Source organism: Aptenodytes forsteri, unplaced genomic scaffold (assembly GCF_000699145.1).
Source record: "Aptenodytes forsteri isolate BGI_AS27 unplaced genomic scaffold, ASM69914v1 Scaffold92, whole genome shotgun sequence".
NCBI classification, from domain to species: Eukaryota; Metazoa; Chordata; class Aves; order Sphenisciformes; family Spheniscidae; genus Aptenodytes; species Aptenodytes forsteri.
This window is the reverse complement of record NW_008794581.1, coordinates 5,035,603-5,061,300: the sequence shown is the minus strand read 5'-3', so window position 1 is coordinate 5,061,300 and position 25,698 is coordinate 5,035,603.

The following is a 25,698-nucleotide window of genomic DNA, read 5'->3' as shown; positions in this document are numbered from 1 at the left end:
GATTGTATGATGTTCTAAATATTCTGTGGATGCAATTTTGCTGTTGCTTAATTGTGACCACCTATTACTACTGAATGTTGAACACACTGTGTTTTAATAAAACACATTATCATCAAGCAAACAGAAGTTCTCTCCAAGTGAATTCTGCAGTTTTCTTTCTGTTGTGTGATGAGGAGAAGTGAATCACTGTGAGTGGGGAGGAGGAGGAGGAGAAGGGAGAGAAGTTGAAAGTCATCAGACTAATTCTGATTAGACTTGCAGTTGAAATAATAGAAAATTACTGTGCCAACATCTTTGTTGTTTTTAGAAATAAACATTGTAGTACTGGAGCCTCTCATTAACATGACTGTGGATTGCTTCAATGCACAGTGTATTTAACTGTGGTCTTAAATAGGAAAATGTGCAAAATATGGAGCAACAGAGCCTAACATGAATAGATATGCTATATCCACAGAGACGCATGCTAGCATTTGATATAGCCACCGTTTCTCTGATCTCCAGCATGACCCTTCCAAAACCATTCAAGTTACTGGTCTCAGTTTATTAAAACAAGGAAATGGATGTGGTGACCTGAGAGGCCCTTTCAGTTTTGTTTAAAACTGTACCTATTTGGATAGCTTCCTGTTCACAGGTCTCCCTCCAACTGGAAGGAGGGCTCATCTTCTCCGTTAACTGTCATTTAGTACTTTAGTCTTTCCTAGTAATTACTCCTTCTAACTGTTTTCCCTTCTTCCAATTCTTTCAATTTGTCTCTCAAATAATTAAGTATCTGGACTTCTCAATAGAAGATGTTTATTTTAAGGATTACATGCCAAGATTCATAAATCCAGAGTGCAGAGAGTGAGAGCAGAAAGGGTGTACCTTCCAAAAATGAGCAAGTACTCTTCCTTCCTATTTCACAGCAGTAGGCAATAAATAACTGTTTAGATCAAAGGCAATTGAATAAGCTATTGGTGAACTTCAGCACCTCTGAAATACTCTGAAAAGGAGTCCTAGTAAAAAATCTTAAACAAGCCTGTAAGCAACAGGACAGAGATTGGCAAAGTTGCATTATCTAGACAGGCTGAAAACTGAGAAACACACTGTTCAAATTTTGATTTATCCAAAGAAAACTAGTGTGTCTTGGACTAGAGACACCAATGTGAGAATAGTACCTAGTAATCAATCCGTTAGTAATTGATGCTGCAGAGAGAAAACACTTCTGGTCCCTTCATCGACCAAATACTGTGTCAAGCCATAACATTTGAAAAGTCATCCAGTGTTGATTTCAGGGATGGTGGATTGACAGGGTTTTTTTTTTATTTATTGATTACACTCACATTTAAAAACTGCTATTAAGCCTTAATATGTTTAACTACATTTTTCACCATTAGATGCCAATAGGTCTTCTCCTGTTAAAGAGTTTCTTCTCCTGCTGGCAGATACTTACAGATTGTGATGATATCACCTCAACTTTTTCTTCCATTTGCTTTAGAAAAGGTTTATTTTATCTTGTCCTTGAATGCATGTCTCAGTACTTGTTTGTAGCTCTTTGTTATTCAATGAGTAAGAGAGACAAACATGTATTTTTGAAGGACTGTGAAAAGTCTTGCCAGACAAAGGAGTGAAAAGACAGAGAAGGATTCTGTCTTTTATGTAGTTCAGAATGAAGAATTGATAGCTAGATGTTAAAAAAAATAAATCAAGAGATACCTCCAACCTTGGGTAAGCAAAAGCAGTCTATTGCAGCAGTTGCCAGATTTTGTCACCTCCATGTGAGCTATATGATAGAAAGAAAAAAGCCCAGGCACAGCAGTTTGGACAAACACTGGCCAAGAAAAAAATTATTCTATTTATAAGAATATGGGTAAGAAAAATGGTCATAAGCTAGTCTGAAAGTAAAATTGGACGCATGCTTTTGTTGTAGACATTAGAAAAATTCTAGATGGGTAACATTTGCACCAGTCCTCAGACAGGCAATGCAAAAAGAATAAAACACTCAACTCCTTGAAAAGGGAAGGGGTCCTCATTAACCATGATCTTACAGTACCTGGCAGCAAAAGTTTAATGACGCCTAACCAGGCATTTCCTTCTCTCTGTTTTTTTTCTCAGGGAGTAAAAGTTCAGGAGTTGATTTGCTACACAAGGGATTAACAAGGAGATGAGTTGCCTTTGCTCAGTGAAACCTACAGTCCATCTGGCATTGATCCCAAGGAAGAAAACAGGTGTTACTTGTGACACATTTTAGCACAGTTACACAAGTTTTGTGCAAAACACCCACCACACAGACACTTTCATTGTCTTTACACCCACTCTGAGCCAGAAGTCAGGAAATCTGCACTGGTCGGGGCTGTCAGCTGTAGTGGAAAACTGAGGAGGCTGTAAAGAGTACTTTTCTGGTTTGTTCTTTGTTCTCAGTATTCATCTGGGATCAGATGAAGAAAAAAATCAACAGTGCTAGTGATGGTTCAAAACAGGACAGGCACTGCCCAACTGTCGTTGCAAATCAAATCAGTAAGCTTTGAGTTCTTCTTATCAGGTACCTGTGCTGAACTATTAGTTGCCCATAAGTTCCCTGCATGCACCAGTAAAGCTAAAATTTACATTGCCAAAATGCAGCTGTGTTGCATGCCAAGGGGAAATAAGTCAGAGACTGAACTTCAAACTTGGACATGGGGATATGAGGTATTTTTATCCCTGTATTTGTCATTGGTTTCCTTTGTGATGCCTGCAGTTTCTTCTTCGAACTTTTCAAAAAAACCCATCTAACACATAAAATTAATAAGCTCACAGGGGGATTTCAATGAACATTGAAAATGTGTGTCCATAGGCCTATAGGTGTTCTCGAGCTGGGACCAGAAACGTGTTCTTCCTGTGACCCTGAACGCTATGACCATGGTGTGCCCTGCTGCTTTACAGCTGAGCAGGGAACCAAATACAGACTGCAACGAAAAACTGTGTCAAGGTTGTCAATGTTATATTTTTTTCCCTGAGAAAGATATTCTGTTTCTTGAGTGGAAAATGGAAGAACAAGTCCCTCCCTCCCTCACAAATAATCAATAACCCAGGGGTTAGTGCATCCGTGCGACACGTGGAAGATTCAAACATATATCCTGCATAGATTAATGAGTTTATTGATGGGTCTCTTCTGCTTGAACTGTTTTGTTGTGTGGAAATATGTAAACACTGTTTGGCTAGAGAGAAGGTGGCTTTGGGCTTGTGAATGTTTGTACAAAATGGTGTGTGTCCAAGGAGAGTCTGAGAGTGGCTCACTGCTGAACAGCCAACAGATGAACAGACTCAGGTGCCACAGGGATATGAACCTGAGTTTTTCACTCCTAAACAAATTTACTGCCCTTCATACTGGTCAGAGTGGGACATCTTTACGTGCCTAAGAATTTAATCAGGTGGGATGTTAACCAACAGCTCATGCAGCCTGACGCTTGATTTACAGTGGTAGACTACTGTTAGTAGTGTGTTAGTACCTGTCAGATTTCTAGATATCAGTCAAACCCCATGAACAGGCAAATAAATATATATTGTGCATGAAATATCCAATTGCTTTGTCAGTGAAGGGCATTGGAAACACTGAGGACTTGTATATTGTCCAACTGGACTACAGAGGGGTACGTTGATCATACCATTTATAAACCTTTTCTTTGGCAGGTCTCCAAGGGACACCTCTGAAGAAACAGAACTGATAACCCCAAAAACCCTTCAGCATTCTCAAAGTTTTTCTCATCCTTGCATAACTAGGGAAGAGACCCAGGTTATCTAGATTTTTACATAAAATAACTAAGGCAGTAGGAAGATGAGTTGGCATGCCCAAAGTACATGTAATATTGGTCCTGGAACTGAATGAAAATTCTATATAAGCTGAAATTCATCCAGCCCTTTGCTCAAAATAAAAATCAGGTTTGGAATTTCAAAAAAATTCAAACTGGATTTCTTTCAAACTTGGATGGTGTCAACAATGCATAAAATCAAACTTCACCTCAGGAACAGTATAAGCAAAAAAAGGGAGTATGAAACAGAGAAAAAAGGAAACATATGGAAGTTAAATTTAGTGTACAGGAAGTATCCCCTATGTGTCTTTCCATTATTGCCGTAACAAATTGGAATATGAGGAAATGCACGTATTGAGTAACAGTCACAAACATCTTTAATTCCTAGCCATTCAACGTCAGCCTGCTCATACTTTTCAGTGGGGGATAAAATAATTAGATCTTTGCTACCTGATCATTACATCCGATTAATATTTATGTCTACCCAGCCTACAGGACATCTCAGATTGCATCCAGAAATGGGGACCAGAGCACTGAAACAGTATCTTATATACCGCTGTTTCAGTTCCTCCATATCCCTGAAGAGCCCTAGTTTAGCATCTCGAAGACTTCAGAGAAATTCCAAGCAACCTCTCCATCTGAACAGCGCAGGGGCAGAGACTGCTGCACTTACAGAGAGCATACCCTTGCAGCTGCCTCCAGGGTGGGACTGCACAGGGTGGGGTTTCCACACCCAGCTTGTGTATTCCTCAAGTCTTAAGCTGGAGATTTTCAGGATTTTGTGGTCATCATGGTAAAGAAAATCTACCTGGATTGAACCTTATCATACTCTGCTGTGCAGGCCCAGGTGCCTGGTGACAGGACCTAGGACATGGTGTATCAGAGCCCAAATGGCAGCCTAGTTACCCATCCATGGGGCTGGCACTGAGCCTCTGGCTGCCAGATCATACCCGCAGCAGGGGGGACTCCTGAGAACCACAAACCCTCACCATCCCCATGCGGCTCTGTGAAACTGCTGCCACTTATTTGATTTCACTCAGCTGCTGTGGAACCTAGGATATATGGCTACGGAGGGTGTCTGGCAGTATATTTAGGGAACAAAAAAAAAAAAAAACACAACACAGAAAAGGTTGTGGTAGCTTCTTTCTTTGGCAAGAAAAGGGGTTTTGTTTGAGGGGGTGGAGAGGGAGAGTAGGAAGCCTGTGAATCACAAATCCTCCACTGAAGTCATACGCAGTTAAAAATGCTGGATACCTTGCCTTTTTTAATGTCTAACTGGGACTGAAAAGTAGAAATAAATTGTTGTGGAAGATGTAGTTGTGTTAGGATGGAAATTTTAGCCTTTTTATTTGAATTGACTGTTAAATCCTCATCTAAGGAACTCCATCCTGTAAGAAGCAGAAAATATTGGCTCTAATCCAGCAGGTCACTTAAGCACGCTTATTTTTGTTAAGTCAGTGGTGCCATTGGCTCTGACATAACCTCAGAACTTAACGTTAAGTATATGTCCCAGGGCTTCATGGGGTTGGGACCCAAATTTTCAACATCTTACTGTTTTTATCTTACCATGCCAGGTGAAGCCCCTTCTGAACAATTTCTTTTTGAAAAGAAAGAGGAACCAAATCTCAACTATATTACTTATGTGAGTTTCCTTATATGTGAAAGCTGAGTGCCAAATCTTCTCAAGAATTTTATCATTAAAAGGTTTATAATAATAATTAGAAGATTTTCCAGTATAGAGAAATTTAGATAAGGGAAATGAAAGTAAGCTGAGCTCTCATAAAGTCTAAAATAATTATCATCTAATTGTGGCCTGTTCCATTTTTAAATTACCATAATGTAATAAGATGTGTTGTTTTTGAAAATACTATCAACTTCAGAAAATATTACAAAGTGTAAATCCCAAGAAGCAAAAAAAAAGAATAAATTCTGAGCACAAAGTGTCAGACACTAGTATTATGAGTATTGAGAGGAAGAATAATAAATCTTGAGATTCAATAATACATCTATTTTTCCCTTAAGTAATAGAGATGAATATATGATTGGCAAGTCTTGCGATACGCTCATAAACACTGTATGACTTACTATTTGACCAAATTTGCACTCAATATAGAAAAAAAGCACTTCTATTTCTGCTTCATGGTACACAGTTTGCATCATTTATGAATGTATTATTAGTTTTACGGTACCAAAAAAAAAATGTTGTTTTATCAGTTGCATGGCTGACCATCTGCCTACTTTTAGTTTGAGGATTAAATGTTTATCATCAACAGTTTTTGAAGTGTTGAAATGTACTAATTTTTATTCTCTGCTTTAATTCTGTTGTTTGCTTGATATGTTTTCCAGCACATATGGAAGGATTAAATGAAAAGTCTATTTAATACTTTCTTCAACAACAGTACAAACAAGGTTTGACAGTTTTTAATTTTCTAGGTGGTACCAACGAAACCTTGGGAACTCCTACTCTTTCTTGCTCCATAAAAGCAACCTGGCCAGAATATTTATCTAAATGGAAAAAGCTTCTTGTTTGAGTCCAAATGTTGAATCCTTCCACTTGCTCTTCCCATGACATTCCGTTGATTAGGAGTTAACCAACTTCGTAGTGGATTAACTAAGAATTCTTATTTGCTTTTCAGTTTCTCCCCTTTTTCCTTCTTGGCAGTTGTAGCCTCTCGGTATCATTTAGCCACAACAGATAGGTTGTCTTCTACCTTGATATCACTGCATCCCACCTACAATACTGGCTGCCTTTTCAACACATCAGCCCTCTCTGTGTGAAGAGGAAGAGAGATGTGGAGATGAGAATTCTGCCACATTACTCTAAAAGTATTTTTTTTAAAAATGGTAAAGCCTGACATGAGCTTTCCCCTTCTCATTCCCTGTGACTGTGGCCTTCTACTTCCAGTGCACCTGTGGTACCAACTACTCCCAAATTTCACATTTCTTAGTAAGCCTTTCCTTGCTTGTTTTATACTGTCCCTAATACATGGAAGAATCTCCTTGCAAAAAAAAAAAAAGGATATTTATTTTATGCTACCTCCTTAAGTACTCCTTTGCCAAAATGTACAGTAAGAATCTTGAAAAGGCCCTGATACCCTGAAGACTGCCCCTTCTCCTGACCAACATCAACTCACCGTCTCCTCCCTTGCCTGGACCTAGCTGCTGGCTCGTGTATCGGTCCTTCGCAAGTGGGTGTCATGAACCCCCATTGAATGAACTGAATGGAGGCTGTGAACCCTCAACTACCAATGGAAATGGCAGCTGGCTACAAAAAGAAATTCGGGACCCACTGGTTTTAAATTTTAAATTTTGTGGACAGGTTATCTTTTGTGTACATTATCATACAGAGCGGTATCTGTGGCTATTTGCCACCTTCATTTAACTTCAGTGCCATTTTTTAAATGAGTGGTTGTGGTCACTAATAAGGATAATTTTATAGCTGCTGTGAATAAGCAGGCATAAGCCTAAGGTATCTAGGCCAGAAATGACAAAACTTTTTGGGGTCAAGTAGAACATGAATTGTAAAAATCACTATGGATCCATGTTGGTGCCAAGTTTGGGACCTGTGCCAATGCTTTACCACCACCAGGCATTTTCTTAACAGAAGCAGAACTGCCTGGACAGTTCAATGTCCCATGACCAGGAGCACGTACACAGCACCACATAGTCCTAGTTGCACAAGGAAGGGTAGGACGTCCCTGTAATAAATTGTGTCCATCAAAGAGATTGGGAGGCTATATAATATCCCTTATCTAACTAACCACTAGCAGAGGAGGTGCAATCGAAGGAAATGGCTCATGACTTGGATGTATCATTGCATCCTGATGAGGAAGCTGGGAGCACACCAGAATGGGTCTTGATCTGCTGTGAGGGAGAGAGCAGCCTGTGGTCAGTGGCTGGTCACCTCAGTTTCCTGAAGCTGTGATGATGGCTGCTCTCCAACCTTGCACTAAGCATAGCTTGAACACGCAGAGGAAATGGGGTCCGCAGGGAACAACTCTGGTCTACTTAGATCTTATAAATAATCCTGCAGAAATTTCATATACCTTTTCTCATATGTTCAAGCAAATGTGGCAAATATCTATCTGGATAGTATTGATATCAGAAAATCCCTGAAATGTCTATTGAACCTTTCACCCATTGCTGGGAGATATTTTTATCAAATGCTCTTTAATTTTGCAACAAAGGGAGAGCAGTGCTAAATATACTGATGTAAACAAACATAGATCTTACTGCATAAAAAAAAAACAGTTTGAAGTGACTTTGATATCTTTAGTTGCTATGTATTTATCAATTTATGTGGCCAAAATTCTGTTCTGTTTGTGGCATAATTAACCCAAATTTTGTTATAATGTGATATTAGACCAGACTTTTCCTGTTTACAAAGCTGCGGCCATTACTTCCAATTTTCACATTACATCTAAGCAGGCTGTTCTAAATGAAATTTCCAAATTGCTAAAAATACCCCTTGTGAAATGAACTTAGTAAGCTGACCTTCTGGGAAAGTCACTGTGTTGTAAGTCATTTTGAATTTACTCCATTCAGCTCCTCCCCTGACTTTTTGTTCCGTTCTTATTAAAATGTGAGATGTCTTGTCTACCTATGGTGACAATTTCAGTCATAAAATTGGTTGAATCAAATACTTAAAACCACCAGAACTACATGTAAATCTGCTAAGACAAAACTTTCCTAATTAAGTAACTTCTACCTTGATATTTTTATTAACATAGAAAATTAATACGTGGTTCATTTGCAGAAGGACCATATAAGTAAGAGGAGTTTGACTGCATTGTATCAATAAACTAATTAGGCTAGATTTGAAACTGAATAATCCAGATTTTGTTCTGAAAATCATTGATACCGACAACAAATACAAATTCCAGACAGATTCAAACCTTCCTTTATTTGCCCTTATCAAGAATTTTAGGCAGGCATGGCACACTATATGAAGATGTATTATTATAGACATCATTTTTTGTCTACATCTTCAAAATAACATTGGTGTAGAGTTTAGATCTGCAGTTGCTATGACTTCATGTGCAAACACAACAAAAACATTACAACCACCTTCTGTGAAAATTCTCAGGGGATGAAGGTACATTTTGATAGGTTCTGAGACCTGGGCTATACTGACTGGCTATGTCTAAAGACTCCAGCTTTCCTGCATTCTAACTTACTTTACCCTCTTTTTGAAACAAGTGCCTTTAAATGGTTCATCAGAGTCACGTGATTCTGCTTTCCTGTAAGCTTCCTTTACTCGCACATCCTCCAGGCTAATTACATTTTATCTCTGACAAAAGATGCTGCACACCGCTTCCTTCCTACCTGGGGTTTCAGTCCAAGATCTTCCAAGGGAGCAGCACTCCTGACTCTCACCCGGAGAGGACACAAAGCAGCACAGTAGGACCGAGGGGAAAGAGGCTTCTGCTGCCAAGGGTCACAGGGCATTGCTTAGCAGGAAACAGACACTCTACATATGACGTTTTTGCAGGATTTATTTGGCAGGTGGGGAGGCTGAGAGCACACACTGCAACAGTGCAAGTGTAGGGACAAGTTTCCTCAAACAAATGTGTGTCACATCATTCACAGGCACTTATTGTGCCCTAAGTCTATTATTGTATCTATCCTCTCCTGAAAGGCAGAAGTAAGGAGATGTGCTTTGAAATCTGGTCACTGCCAAATGTGGTCTGGAGACCGCGTTGCAACCTCCCTCTGCTTCTCTTCCTTCATATCTTTTTTTTAAAGTGCTCTTTGCAGAATGAGCAGTGAGTTTCATTTTTTATGCAGGTTGGTTACAGGACATGTATTAATGTAAGTCAATACCTGGATGAGTAGGATTGGCACAACTCAGAAGAATGTGAATGTCGTGGTCTCATTTATTTCCAAGAACCCTTGTTTGCTGTGTTTCTTACACATAGATACTTGCTGACAGTGAGATAACTGGCAGGCTGAGATTTGTCATCCATCTGAAAGCAGGCTTTTGCTATCTAAGTACCCCTCTTACCTGCTCATGCCATGGGAAAGCATGTGGTGATCTGGCCTCCTGAGATGGTGAAGCTATTTCTTGCTTCATGAATAGCAGAAAGGACAGAATTGCAGTGAACTTATCACAGAGGAATTCCCAGTTTCCTTTTTTTGCTTCATCCACTTTCTCCTGCATTGGGAACTGGCACCTTTTTGAAGAGTCTCCATCAAAGAAACCACTGCACCTTTTTGATAATTAGAACAAGTGGAGAATTAAATGCTTCCTTCAACTCAACTGCTCCCTGCTACTAGCACCCATCAATGGGGAGTCTAGATCAACTCCTGCTGAAAAATTATTCGCTTTGCTGCTCTCCAAGCAGTTGCTATTGGAGAGTTAAGGTGGCTGTAGGAGATGAAAACCTTCGGAAATGGGAGCTTCGTGAAATACATAGAAACACATTAAAAGAGAAAAGGGAAAGTTAAGAAAACATTAAAACTTTAAGTCATGATATGCCACGCACAGAAGTGGTTTGCTCAGCCCTCACATTGTCCCCTTGTGTACATGCATCATGAGATAAGACACAGTCCAGGATTCAGAGAAATACTATACCTCCTTTGTAGCTTCCCCCAGTTATCAAGATTTAAGGGCTGCTTTCATCTCTTACAGGAAGTTTTTGAAGCCCACAAGTGCTTTGTCTGCTCAAACATCTCCTTTTAAGGCTAAGAGGAGGGATGGTGAAGAGCTACTGTTGGAAATAACTAAAAGCAGGCAGCACACTCAGACGGATGCTGGACACACAGCCCACATCATTGGTAGAATGTCCCACTGAGGCAAAAAACAGAAATAAAAGCTGTCCTGTAAAGTAATACAATATGATGCTTGCCAAGCAGCTTCTGCCACTTAAGAGTGGTAAGCCATAAAGCAGGCATTGTTTAGTAGTGGACAGTTGCACTTCATCCTTAGCTAGTAGAAATTGGGATAACTCCATTGACTTCAAAAGAACTAAATCCATTTACACTGGTGTAAAATCTGGTTTATTGCTATTTTCTCTTTTGTCTGAACAAAAGTAATTTTGGCTGAAGGAAACTAGTTGACTTTTAGCAAAATTACCATAAGAGAACAATGCAAGCCTGGTTAATGTCTTTATAAAACCACTTTGAAAAGTCAATTTCTCATGGAGGCTGTGTTTAAGATTTGTCAGAGCTTTGCTTTCTAATTTCACTAAGGTAGTGTTACAATGCAGCACCAGCTGTGACTTTAGTTGCTCTCAGTGAAAAGATCACGGGTCTTCTTTGATATGATATTTAGACATTTGACTTCATTTTTCAGAAAACAAAGCCCCATCCTAAAAATTTAAATTGCTATTTCATAGGTTTTGGTTTGTTCCAACCTAACAGGAAAGATGAAAAGAAAAAAAATAGCAAGATTGGCCTTTAGTGGAAACTAGTAGCCTAAAGAGTTATTTCCATGCTACCAGGTGTTATTATCCTGTCTGGAAAATTTAGGATTCTAGTGTGGGAAATGCTACAGACAATAATTAGAATCAATCCTGTATTTTATGATATCTCAGTGCTAGTGTAAGTTGCCAGAAAATCATCACTGGGCAGATACTTATCTTCTGGCACATTTCAGGATCTCAGAAGTCATGTTTAAAAATTGGCACAGCAAACTGGACAGAAATACGGGCTACTCCATAGTGCCCAGCCAACAAGACTATATTATTTTGGAAAGACCTTTTTTAGTGATGAGAAAGGCACTGAGTCATTATGCTAAATAAGCAATCACTAATTAATTTCAAGAACTAGGATGAGCTTATGATTCAGGAGATTTTTTTAAAGACACAGAAATTCTTACAGAGTTCTTGCAGACAGTGTGCTGTGCTCTAAAGTTGTCCCCTGGAGTCTAAGAGGGAGCACTGTAAAGCTACTTTGTAACCCCTGTGGAGCAATGAAAGAATCCAGATGTTCAGAATATGCACCCACAAATGAAACACTTGGCATAAAAATGACCAAGTCAGACATACTAGTGCTCATTTTTATGCACACAATCACTGTACACATATTGTATTAATTCATAGATGGGATGAAAGAAGAATGATCATAATTTTCCCTGATCTCCCCTATATCACATAACATTAAATTTCTCTCCCTTGTCCCTGCTCAGAGCCTCCTAACTTGCACTTCAGTGACATATACCTTCTACATGTTAAAATACATGCCAGAAAAGCAGTCTGTGCTTGAAGATAACAAGAAATGGATCATTTACCACTTCACTTGAAATGTTGCTCCAGTCATTAAACATTCTCACTGTTTAAAAGATGAGTTCAATGTTTAAAAATGTGTCTAACTTCAGTTTACGTGGGTTCACCTCCCAGCCACTGGTTTCTCTTACACTGTTCTCCTGGCTGTGTTGGTGGTTGGTGCAGCACTGGAATGGGTTTGCCTAGAGATTTTGTGGAATTGCCATCACATGTAGATAGAGCCACGGCTGATCTGACCTGGTGTTGAAGACAACCTTGCTTTGAACTGGAGGCAGGACTAGATGATCTCCAGAGTTCCGTTCCAACTAACATGTCTGTGATTAAGAAGTATTCAGTATCCAGTAGGTCATTACAAGAAAAGAACAAATACACAGCAAATAAATTTCAGTCTCTTTCTCCTCTGACTAAAATTCTCAGCCTTACTCTGATGCCTCCTCATAAAGATCTTGCCAGAAGCTCAAACTGAGACCTAGCAAGCTACTTCTCAGACACTGTGGACAAATCTATCCACTTAAATTCAAAACACAGAGCATTTTCCTCCCCCCACCCCAAACCTAAAGTACTCATTGACACATTTCCTAAAACTGCTAGATTCTTTTTGTGGGGCACCTTTACTTAACATCTTTTGTATCAATCTTTCTCATGCAAACAATGATGTTTCCCTGCTTCAAACAGTATATTATCCAATTGCAAATATTCACCAGGAGGTACTACTGCAAAAATATATTAGCCTGTCACATTATTAGTCATGCCAACTCTTCCTTTGTCCCCTTTCCCAGCTTTGCCTTTTTCTTGAAGCATTTCTCTTTATCTGAGCTGTATACCCTCTCGTGTTTAGTTTATAAGCTTCCATAGGTAGCACCCATCTTGTTGGTCATTGATGCTATAAGACACAGCAGGTGATGTGTGATTAGCACTTCTGGTATTGCTATGCACATAATAATAAAAGGCTGAAGAATGAAAAGGCTGAATTTACGACATGGATAAAGTCCTGGTTGACAAGTGTTCAGGGCATTTTTGTTTCGGAGGGAGCAACTTTGACTTTCAGATTGGGAAAAGTCTTTTTCATTAGATCCTGACAAAGAAATCAAGAAGAAAAGAAATATTCCTGAAGTGACCATTATAGGTAATAAACTAATTATATGTAGGACATTTCAGAACTAGTCAACAAATATTTTTATCCTGTACACAACAAAGAAATTTGCAGCTGTTGAGATTTCTAGGCATGTCTGTGAGAAGCACTGTAATCACTTGAAAATAGTTGTTTGACTAAAGAGCAAATGACAGAATGAAAGGTTTTTCAACAAGAACTTGGGGGACTGTGGGAAAGGGGAAAGGAGTCGATGTGCAGGTGAAACCGCCTTTGTGGTCCCCTGGGAGCAGCACACACAGTCAGAGCAAAGCCCAGGTGGCCAAGAGCAGGAGCCTGCCATGGGGCTGGTCACCAGTGGGTGTGTCCCCCCCCCAGGCCTTGGGGTGAGGGGGGGCTTGGAAACATTTGAGCTCAAGTCCTGGCTCCACCAGAAAAGGATGGGAATACTGTCACTGCTTCAGATGCAGAACTCTAATTCTGCTACACAATGTAGAACACTTAAATTTATGTTTAAAATATCTGAATATCCAATATTGTATTTGGAAAAGTGTTCCCAATTTTAAACCTGGTTAGGAAACTCTGAAGACTTATTTGGGTCAATGGTGTCATTCTGAAGTGGAAGGAATTTTTCATTTGGAAAAACTCAAACTACAACCTTTAGAAAACTGAAACCTTTAGATACCCCGTGTTTGGATTTCAGAAGTTACGTCAAACCCAGTTTCTAGGCAAGCTGTGCCACTTTTCATCCAGATTTATGGGGGGAAAGCAACAGAGTAGTATTATTCATGGAGTTCCTTAGCAGAATCTACACTTCCTTGAGAAAACCCAGTAGACCAAGTTCAGTCGTGACTACTTATGTATTCACTAAGATATATTGAACCTATGATGGCACACTGCATCCTAAGTTTTTTTCTAGTAGTTTGCTGCCTTTATTAGTAACTTCCTGCTCTTTTGCTTTCCTTCTCTCCGGACGGTATTAGGAAAAGCATTTGAACTATTCAGAGTCTTGTTTCCTTGGAAAACTAAGTTAATGAGAACAAGCTACCTATCCTGCCTCTTTCTCTAATAACTTCAGAATCCTGTTGTCAATTTTAACCAAATTTAAAATTTTCTGAGACTGCAGACTCCTACAAAGGTAAGAGTCTCAGTGAAGGATCCTAGAGATATCATGAGAACTAAATACCAAGCATGAGAGATACGCTACTAGGAAAGTATCAAGCATGAGCTCAGCTGTCACTAGGTATCAAAGATATTCAGAGGCCAAAGCTATTGGAAGCCAGAAAGTCACAACACAACGTGTTTAGCTGTACCTGCCTGGTACGTCTCTTCTCTGGGGAGGAAGGAGAAGAATGGACAAGTGCTGAATGCAGAGTTCAGGGAATGGAGGAGGCAAGGATCACTCTAATAGCAGCAGTTATCAAGCCTGAATAATTTTGAAATTTGAGGTAAAAACTAAAATCTTTTCATTTTTCATGGTTCTGACCAAAGAGAAGACAAAATGTATTTTTATTTGTTCATGTTTATATTTGCATGACCAATACATTAATGGACCCTAGAACTGACAGCATGGTTCAAGAGAGAAAAACAAAGCATTGTCTTCTATGGTGGTTCCTTTGTGCAAGTAGGAGTCAATTTTGCATTTTACTTTGTAGCCCACATACTCTTTAATCAACAGTCACGACAAGCTTGAGGAAAAAAAAAAAGCAATGCAATCATTGTGCTTCATAGTATGAATAGCATTTGATGACACATTGCAGAAACAGCCAGAAATAACATGAAAAAGGATGTTTCACAGAACAGATTGCATCATGAGCCCCAGCTACCAAGCTTAGGAGGCTTCAGTTCAACCCTTATCCATCTGCCTATGTTCCCTACACAAATCATGTGGTTTTGCCCTTTCTATTTCTCCATTTGGAAGATATCAAGACAGCTAGAGGCAAGAAGTAGGTGGAAGTCTCTTGGCATCCGTCACTTTCATCAGCAGCATGAGTATGTGCTAGGGACAGACCCGTGGTGGGGAGTGATGGTGTTCAAGTGGTGAAATTCTGCTGGGAGACAGGCTGCTCACCTGGTTGCAGGGACCATCCCTTTGGGGGAGGAAAAGCTCAGCACCTCCTCTGTCTGCTCTACTGCAGTAGACTCAATTGTTTTTTCTTTCTAAAAGCTAAATGCGTTTTAGTATTTTTTTCTATCCTTTCTTAAAATGTGTGTGGGTTGTGCACATCTTTTTATTCCTACTCTTTTTATGTGCTTTAAATAGCATAACACATAATGTTGATATTTTTTGAAGATTTTTTTTTCCCCATTTGCTGTCACAACTTTTGTATGAAATGCCCATTTCATTCAGAAGTCAGTCTGGAAAGTCACCCCTAATAGACATGTGGGTCATACTTAGAGTTTTATATAAAGGGAATAAAGTAAGATTCAACTGAAGAAGTGATTTGCCATAACTGCAGCTAAACTCATAAGACAAATTACAAACTCAGTTTGTGGCAGAGAATAGTCGATAATTTAACTTATTCTGCATCCCAGTACCCTAGTAGTTTTAACTACTAGGGTTGTGTATTTTCCTGTTACATATTTGGAAATTGCAATCATTTTGGCAGCTATTGGCACCTGAAAGTGTAATACTGAGCATGGTAGAACATAAAACCTTCATTTTACAGTTAAATAAATAGTAATTTTGTACTGCTTACATACACCTAGTTAAGTATTTGCAGCAATGATCAATTTTATCGAGAGTTATATGTGAGATAACTCTGGGCAATACCACACCTGCCTTGGTTTAGTCATTTGAACTCAACAAGCTGAAAATCAGCTCTGCAGAAAAGGACCTGGTGGACATGAAGGTGAACATGAGCCCACAGTGTGCCCTGTGGGGAAAGACAGTCAACAACATCCTGGGCTGCATTAAGAAGGGCATTGCAAGTCGAGGAAGGTGAACCTTCCCCTGTACTCAGTATTGGTGAGACACACCTGGAGTGCTGTGTCCAGTTCTGGCCTCACCAGTACAAAAGAGACATGGACATACTGGAGTGAGTCCAGTGGAGGGCCATGAAAAAGATTAAGGGCTTGGAGCTTGGAGCATCTGCCATATAGGGACACTGACATGCAGGGACATACAGGGACAGAGAGATCTGAGACTGTTCAGCCTGGAGAAAAGAAGGCTCAGGGGGGATCTTATCAGTGTGTATAAATGCCTGGTAGGATGGGAGGGAGGGAATAAAGAAGGGGGAGTGAGACTCTTCTCAGGGGTACGAGTGACAAGACAGGAGACAATGGACACAAAGTCAAATACATGAACATCCATGCAGACAAAAGAAGGTGGCCAAACACTGGAAGAGGTTGCCTATGGGGGTTTAGTCTCCATCCTTGGAAATACTCATAATCTGACTAGACGTGGCCCTGAGCAACATGATTTAGTTGATCCTGCTTTGAGCAGTGGGGTAGGACTACACAATCTCCAGAGGTCACTTCCAATCTCAACTGTTTTGTGATACTGTGATTCATACATTTCCTTGTATTCCGCATATGGGAATAGAGCCTCTTTAACAAGCTCACCTGTTTGGGTGTTGGGACTTAAATTGGACAATATATTTTAAATAGATGTTTCATCTGTATGTATTCAACTCAGTCTTGATTTAAAAGGAGAGAACTGTTTGGATTCAAACAACTGGTACAACTTTCCTTGGAAAAGTTACTACAGGAGGAACTATACAAGAAGAGTCTGATGGCCAAAGTGTGCCTTGCCTCAGTGCTGTCCTGTTGACCTGATCAGTTAAATTAAAGCACAGACTCAGGGGAACATGAGCCTGTAAAGCAATGTCATGACTTCTCAAGACAGCTTGGAAGACACGATTCAAAAATCATTATAGTCTGGTATTGATAAAGATCTGGACTCCTTACCGAATTAGCAGATCTTAATAGGGCCCCAAGTGACAAAATGCAACCTAGACTATATTTTCTATCAGTTCAATGTATCACAAAGTTCTTTTATGGGCATTTTGTGGAAATAGGTGTGCTATAATTCCTACCATTTCTATATCCTGGAGTTCCTTGAACAATCAAGGGTGACGACTCTAGCCCAGTGGGCCAATTTCTGTTTATTATCTCCAGAACTTTATTGTCAGCCACCTTTCCTTTACATTTTAATAGCTCTCAAGAGGGGAGGACTCATTTGTACTGCTGAAAGTGTGTCTTTCCTCTGCTTTTATGACTTCTCCAAATAAACATTGGATGGATCCTGCAGTACTTTTTTGAATATATTTAAGGAGCTAAGACAATGAATCCTGTTTTATAGATTCAGGTTTTTTGGATTCAGAAACTGAAAACGTAAATCAGAAGAGCCAGATTATGAGGCACATACATTTTAATATCACAACAGTAGACAAAAGTGGTTAGAGATGTCTGCTTGGATAACTGGTTTCACATGGAATATTTTGCACCTGCACTGTGATGCAAATCCTGATTCTTCCCTCTCCTTCCCCCATTCCATCTAGTAAACTAACCTAACAACATAACTTAAGCTCAGATGTGATCATGCCTATTGCTACAAACTCATCACTGGAAAGAACATCAAAGCGTGAGATTGGAGATTGCTGCCAGAATGGTGTGACCCCTCCTGATCAGCAGGTTTTGTGGCCATGCATTTTATTCTAAAACCAGGGAAATACCACAAGTGTTGTTGTTCCATTTGTTCTCTTTCCCATAGTGGAGCAGTAGCTTTGTTTAATACAGAATCCAGTTTCATTCACAGACTCTCAGAAGGAAGTACTGAAATAAAGCACAGGAGATGAACCATAACATACCTATGCCTCCTTGCAGATTTGAAATGACAGCCTGGTATGTTTCCTAAAGCAAAATGCAGCTACTTAACATTCTTGTAAGTCATCTCACAATTACCATGATCCACAAAAGGACACAGCCCCAGGTTAGTGTTCAGGAAACTCTTGTCACAGGCAGCTGAAGATTCTCAAGAACTTCGTTAGGAGAAGGCATAAATTAAAAAGATGGGAAGAAATCAGTACCAAGAGACACATTGAGCTAGAAATTCTTCCAAAATATTATGAAACAAATACAACAGAACAAAATAAACAAGGAACCCCTGATAGTGGTGCTGCCTCCCTTCCTGGGTAATGAAAGGAACTGCAGTACACCGAGCTTCTTACAGTAACCACCAACTCTTGTCACAGGCAGCTGAAGATTCTCAAGAACTTCGTTAGGAGAAGGCATAAATTAAAAAGATGGGAAGAAATCAGTACCAAGAGGAGCTAGGAGCTAGAAATTCTTCCAAAATATTATGAAACAAATACAACAGAACAAAAGGAACCCCTGATAGTGGTGCTGCCTCCCTTCCTGGGTAATGAAAGGAAGCAGTACACCAACAAGGAACCCCTGATAGTGGTGCTGCCTCCCTTCCTGGGTAATGAAAGGAACTGCAGTACACCGAGCTTCTTACAGTAACCACCAAAGAAAAGAAAAAGAAAAAAAAAAAAGAATGTTTGAGACCTTTTTTTATCAAAATACTTTGGTTATTCATTCAATATTAACTCACTGAATAAAACTGAATTAAGTTTTGATTTTCTTTCCCAGGCTCCCTGATTAGCCTGTCTCCCATGATTAGCCATGGCTAGTTACTCCTGTATTGCACCAAAGCAGATCAAAGAGGTAAAGCAGCCTAGCACATCACATGGGATGTAATCCATCCAGAAAACTCTGTCCTCAAGGAATCTGCACATCTGTGGATTTGCAGGCAGGGAACAGAAAGCTCAAGGAAGTAAGTGGTGAATTAATGCCCCCTTCGTAGCATTCCCAGATCAAGTTTGCATAACCCTAGAGCTGTAAGGTCTCAGTATTTAAAATGAGGCTTCTGTGAAAAATTAGACTAAGCTGACACAGGTCAGCCAAATGGTATCCTCCATCAGCCCACAGATGTGGGCTTCTGACAGCAGAGGCGCGACCAAAGGCTGCTTCACCGAGACTCAGAGGCTCACAAGAGCCTGACCAAGTCCCAGGGAGAGTCTGACTGCACAGCTAATTCAGACACGCAGCATGGCATGGCTTTGTTAACACCATACAGAGCCCAAGTCAATCTGGCCCCAAGGAGCCCATACCTCTATTGTGTTTGTAGGTAGCTCCAATATTATTATGCAGAATGCTTTGTGCCTAATCATTTTCAATTCTGCCAAAAGACACACACCAAGCACATTGAGAAAGAGATGTGAATGCACCTAAACTCAATTCTGAGGAGACAGGTTAAAGAGGGTGAAGCAATCTCTGGTAATACTGTAAAATTAAGTTTTAGGTTTCAGGTGTTTAGACCGTTCATTCACAATTTAAGTACATCTAATATATTGCTTAAAAAAATTAATAAAAAAGGTTACGTTATGATCCTCTTATGAGATATTTTGAGAACTTGAATAAAATCTTTGGTCAGTACCTTATCAGATTTAAGGTGACAATGAATAAAGGAGCCTGTAAATATCTAATCCAGGTGTCATTCAACTGCTGGGATGGGTTTGGGTACATATCCTAACACCTGACTAACACTGTTTTGGGAAACTTTGGGCTACAGCAATTAAACACTAACAAAGGAGAATTTAGAGGAAAAAATAAACAGAAAGCTGCGAGTAGCATAGAGAAACAATGGTAGGAAAGAGGCAATAAGAACTGGGCGGGGGGGCAGAAATAAAAAAAAATCAGGAGCTACAGTAGACTATGATAATACAAAGAATGTACCCCCTTGTCCATCAGACACTGCCAAGACAACAAAACTCTCAGCAAAATGGTATTTCGTGCTGAGAAATGTATGCACTTAAGAATCTATTGATCTATCATTAAAAAATTATCCCCCCTACCCATTTTACTGGTGCTCTATTTACATGGCACTTAAGATGTTCATAAAATGCTCCTCTACTTGGCACACTGTTCATCTTATGCAAGTGACAAGCAGTCTAATCAATTGCATTGGTTCCAGTGCAGACATGATTTGTTCAATAACTGATAGTTGAGATGCAATTAGGATTGTGTTGGCATTTTCTAGAGAGATCAAAATTAAAGAGTTAGTTTTCTAATATAGTATTTATGTATCTAATATAAATTAATGAGAGGTAATAGGCATTAATCACATCCTGTCTGCAGGTCTTACAAACATTAATGAAATTAAGTTGTTAATTCTAGGATAAAGCTAGATGATATAATGAACATTTTGATACAAAAGACTAAAATAAGACAAGATAGTCTCTGGACCTGGGAGTCTCTGGACCTGGGAGGGGAGAGTAGTACTCAAAAGACTTTCCACATGAGAGATGTGTCATAACAAAGACTGAAGGCAAGGGACACTTTACACACTTCTGCCCAAGATAAATGAAGCACATGCCAGATGGTTTGAGAACCTATCTGAAGTGATGAAAGACTTTCCACCAAAAAAAGCTATGAATAGCACTGGAAGAACAAAGAGAGGGCAGAATAGCACCACGTTGCATTTTACTTTTCCTTCACATAAAATATGGACAATATCAGCATTCCAGATACATGCTTTGTTTCCCTATTTGCCTTTAGACATCCACCTGAAGATGCTGTTTCTATCCCTCCAAAGGAGTAATTTTTTTTGTGATTTGGATTGATTTATATGCTAATGACACTTAAGCTATTTATCAGACATGGATTGTACATTGCCTCACTTGCCTGACGTTTGGCTGGGCTAGGAACAGAGTAAGAATGGATTTTAGTCACTTCAGCTCAGACAGAAGAAAGCCAAGATAGTAAGGTATGTCAAGGTAATGAAAGCCTCTGAGCAGTTGAAACCCCTGTATAATTTATGTAATTATTTATTTTGCCAAAGGAATTAAGAGTTTTGGGATACATCTGGACATGATTGCCCTAAGCCAACACCGTTATCTCTGTTTACACCAAGTTTGTTCCTGGGAGACGAGACCAGAGGCATCCATCATTTACAAGACAGGCCACCAAAAATATTTCTATTTTGGAGCATGCTGAGATAATAATAAACCAACTTATTTGGCTGGTTAAGGCAGCTTCTACCTAAGACAAACAAACTACCAGGGATACATGCAATCATGATACACCTGCATGCTACCAACTCCCAGGCCTTTCTGCTTCTGTGTACAGCTCCCAGATACGGGTTCTGATCAGTTACAATAAATAATTTGGTGACTAACAGATCTCCAGTACAGCAGCCAACATTCCTGCTTATGTATTTCTGCTGGATCTTCCCAGATACACCCTTTGGAGAGCAGCGCTTTGTGTTGGGCAGAGAAAATATTCACATTCCCAACTTAAGCTCCTAGCTTTCACTTCCCTCCATGGATTTTATTAGGAGCCAAGATTTAAGATACAACTATCCATGTGTTTCTTGGTGAATGAAGGCCATAGAATGAACTGGAATCAGAGCCAAAGGGTTATGGCTGTTCAGTCAGCACTAATTATAAAGCACCTGCAACATGTGATTGCTATTTGTAGTAACCTGCCATGCAGGAAAAATATTTTCTTGAGCTGCATGTGAATGTAGCAGTGCGAGTGGGGCATTGCAAGTCATTAAGTTCTTTGCTCAGAGGCTAAAAGGGAGCCTGGAAGATATTTTTATTTTCAGATGAATCTAAAATGGGGAGTGCCTTTCTGAAACAAACTCTTCCTCCCAAAGGTCAAGCAAGGTAAGCTGAGAAACCTAATTACGTGTGTTAGGTGATGCTGTGTAAACCACAAAAAAAACCCTTCCGCAGCTCTACACCCACAGGATTTTCATTTTTCTTGGAAGTAAGTGATGACTTCAAGGTAGAGTAGGTGTAGAGAAAGTTCCACGATGAACAGAAAACACGCTGAAACTACTCTCTTTTACAGTGCACTGTCTATGTGCCACATAGTCTAGCACAACAGCAATCACACCCCTTTCCACAGTTCTGGGAGGATTGCACACCATAGCAGTCTGGGAGCAGGGTGCTGGACACCTGCTCAGCAGGTCCCATCAAGGCTAGGGTTCAGAAACATGGAAATTTTAACTAAATTATTTCCTCAGCTTTTTCAGTGGAACCAATTTGAGAGATGTGAATGTTCACAGGCAGATTTGTTTATTTTTTACCCCAAAGCTGTGTTTGACAAATAAGTCATTTACAAAAAGTTAAGAGTCAACATATTAGTATCTCAGCAAAGCAAGAAAATCATCAGGTTCATATTGTGCTCTTACAATGATGTAACTGGTGTGAGGGCCAGTTACATTAATATTGGTCTCTTTAGTAGCAGCACTTTGTTCTTCTGCATAAAAGCTGTACAGTAGCTGGCAAAAATCCAGCACATTTATAAGCAAGTTCCCATATACAAAGTTGAGTTTAGCTTACCAGAAAGTGACAGTCCCATGGATTCTGAATTTCTGTAGTATCAGCTTCTTTTTCTTAAATGAAATATGCAGATGAATAACACAGAAACATTCCATATTTGTTATGGTACTTATTTACTATTTCCTTTTAATGTTCAATAGAAGAGCTATTTGTCTTCCAATTATTTTCTTACATAGAATGGGATTAAAACAGGGATTTTAGCATTTGGCTTGAACTGCCACTTTCAGTATCCTGAAAAGTGTAAAGACATTTAGGTCATACAAGATCACAGTATTGCTCCCAAGCTAGCAGCTTATTGAGATGAACTGGAACACTTCACGCATTTGAGTAATTGTTTCAGGCTGCCTGCAGAATTGAGACTTTGTTTGTAAAGTTCTCAGTATTTGCAGCTGAGAATAAAAATCTTAAGAGGTAAAGCCTTGTCTAGTTTGAATTTTCTAGTCCCAGCAGCAGCATTTTAGTGTAGAGGCATACAACTTGCACCAATGCAGTTCACTCTGCCTTTTCTCTACAGCAATTCTGCACCAAGAGCTGTTTTCTGCTGTCTGCCAGCTATGAAATAAATGGGTGCTTTATTTATAGGTAAACTTCCTGTGACCCATGGAAAGACATTCTTTCATTTCCCCTTACATTTTTGCCTGTTCAAAATCCCAAGAAAGCTATTTCACTTTTCAGCTGTTAATGCCTTTTTTTAACCCATTATATAGGTATGCATTAGCTGGAGATTTTTTTTAAAGTGATCTTTGACATGCCTGTGTACGATTGTAACAGTCAGTTCAGAACACCTGTTATCCTGAAAATATCCTATACATTTTTCAATGACTTGATAACTTTTCTTCATTTTTGTGAGCATATCCCTTTGACTCATAAAACAGCATAGTACACTTAGCTTGTGAAGAGGTACTGAAAACTGAAAAGGAATAAAAGCAAGAAGAAAGTAACATTTCTAAGGAAACTCTGTTCTGGGCTTTCAGATTATTTTTTTAAATTAATTGTGCCATTTTCTTTTTGCAGGTAATACAACCAACTTGCCCGGCTTAAATTTTGTCTCCACCTATCATTATCCCTCTACTCCTAGATTTTTTGTTTTCCCTCAATGAGAAGCAGCAGACTTTCAATTTCAGACATCTCAAGCATATATTTTCCTCCATGTAGAAATCGGTAGTATAATGGTCAAATGTTCTCAGCATCCTAGCAGTAATTACAACATGCAACATGAGCTTTATGACAGTCAAAGTTACCAAAGAACAAAGGTCTATGTTTTTGTCTTTGCCCAGACTGTGTTGGTTGTGTTCATTTGCACACAGCTGTCTACATCTGAGCTATCTTTGCAGTGAACAGGGAGAGTTAGATGATCCACACCCTGAGGTTGCCCAACCTATTTCAGATGCCTCTTTCTAAAAAAGAGATGAGCCACAAGTCAGAAGTGTCAATATTTCTCATTTCACTAAAAAGTAAAGTAAAAGAAACTAGTTCAGAAATAATGCTTAAAGTTAGGAGAGGGTGGTCCTGGCCTGGTGACTGTCAGAAATTTGCATATTCGTATGCATTTTCCAAAACCACCAACGCATTTTGTTAGCTGATCTGAAATGCTTTGAAGGCTGATTTTAGGGAACACTAAGCATTCCCAGTTGCTTAGGTCGGATTATGAATCTGCTCAATGTTTGGCTGAGACATTGACAGAAAAGCCTTTGAGACTTTTTTTTTGGCAAAATTCTCCAGAACCACCAAAATCTTGAATTTCCAACTTGTCTTTGGAATCTCAAGAAACTAGTAATAGTGTATGCCTTATGTTCATAACAAACACAAATCCAGGATTCAATGTCTTGAACGATTTTGCTAGGAGTTTGCTTTTTGAACGTTTAAGTCAAGACAAACCTTTTATGGGGCAAACTCATGCAGAGTTTAGGACATTAGAGGGAAAATGTGTTAGCACAGATATGTATATATAAACTCCAGAACATTAGAACAGTGGCAACATACCCAGCAGATTTGGAAATAACCTGGAATTCTGAAGACAAAAAAAATAGTGACCCTCTTTTGCTGAAATTACCCGTAATACCTAGCAGATGTAGATGGCTGTAACCAGTCTTTTAGGAGGAAAAGAAAAAATTCACCATCCTTCTTACCCAAATATCATGTGAATTCTAGAAAAGCAGTATCCCACAGAAGTCAGTAGCAGCAGTCAGTACCTTCAAGTACCACTGGAGAGAACCTAGGACTGAAAATTGCCATCAATTCCTTAACACCCTGATACTTCTATTAAAAATTGTTATCACATTTCCAAATTCAGAAAAACATTCTCTACTTCTACTGATTTCCCAGTCATACAAAATACTAAAATTTTGGAAGAGGGGCTATAAGGTCAATTTTGTTTTGTTTTGTTTTCACTATGCTGTTTACTTCAAAAGATATTAAAATGCCTGTAAAACTTTTCTTCTTTATCCCCTACAATTGTTTACTTGATAGATAATGCCAACAAATATTTATTGGAAGCTTATTGTACTCAAAATAAGTTTGCATACTGTGAAGGTCAAACAAGCCTAAAAATAGGAGGATTTGCATAAGCCAAATAGCACATGGTTCATTCCAGTAACATAAGCAGACAACCTTCCCTCCCGCCCATCCCCCCAAATATCCAGACTCTTCACATCTTCAGGTACTAACATGGGCCCATATTAGTGCTGGCATATGACCTACTTTTAAGATATGGTTACTGACCTCTGCGTCCGTGCAGAATGCCACCTTTGCTAAATTGTGGTCTACAGAGGTCTGGACTCTGGTGGCAGTTTCAAATGCTCCCATTGCAGTCCCTCCTCTTCTTTCCCACTGCCTTTGCTTTTCACATACACCCCATATATTGAATATTTCAGATATTTTTCTTTTATTTCCCCTATGCAAGGGTATTATACTGTTTCAGTGAGCACGGTCTTGGCCTTACTTGTCTCCACATGTCTTTCTTGCTATAAAGGGTAGTTAAACTGCATCCTACTGAGTTTATTAAGCCCAAATTTAATGCCCAAATTTAATTTGATGATGGTTCTATCTGTTGTAGGTTTTATTGACATATTTACCTGATGTTTTTCTCCTGACTTGCCTAAGATTCATTTTTTTTAGGGCTCCAAAAACTGATGACTTGGTCAGGGAGTCCTTGGGTATCATAGAATCATAGAATCATAGAATCATTGAGGTTGGAAAAGACCTCTAAGATCATCAAGTCCAACCGTCAACCCAACACCACCATGCCCACTAAACCATGTCCC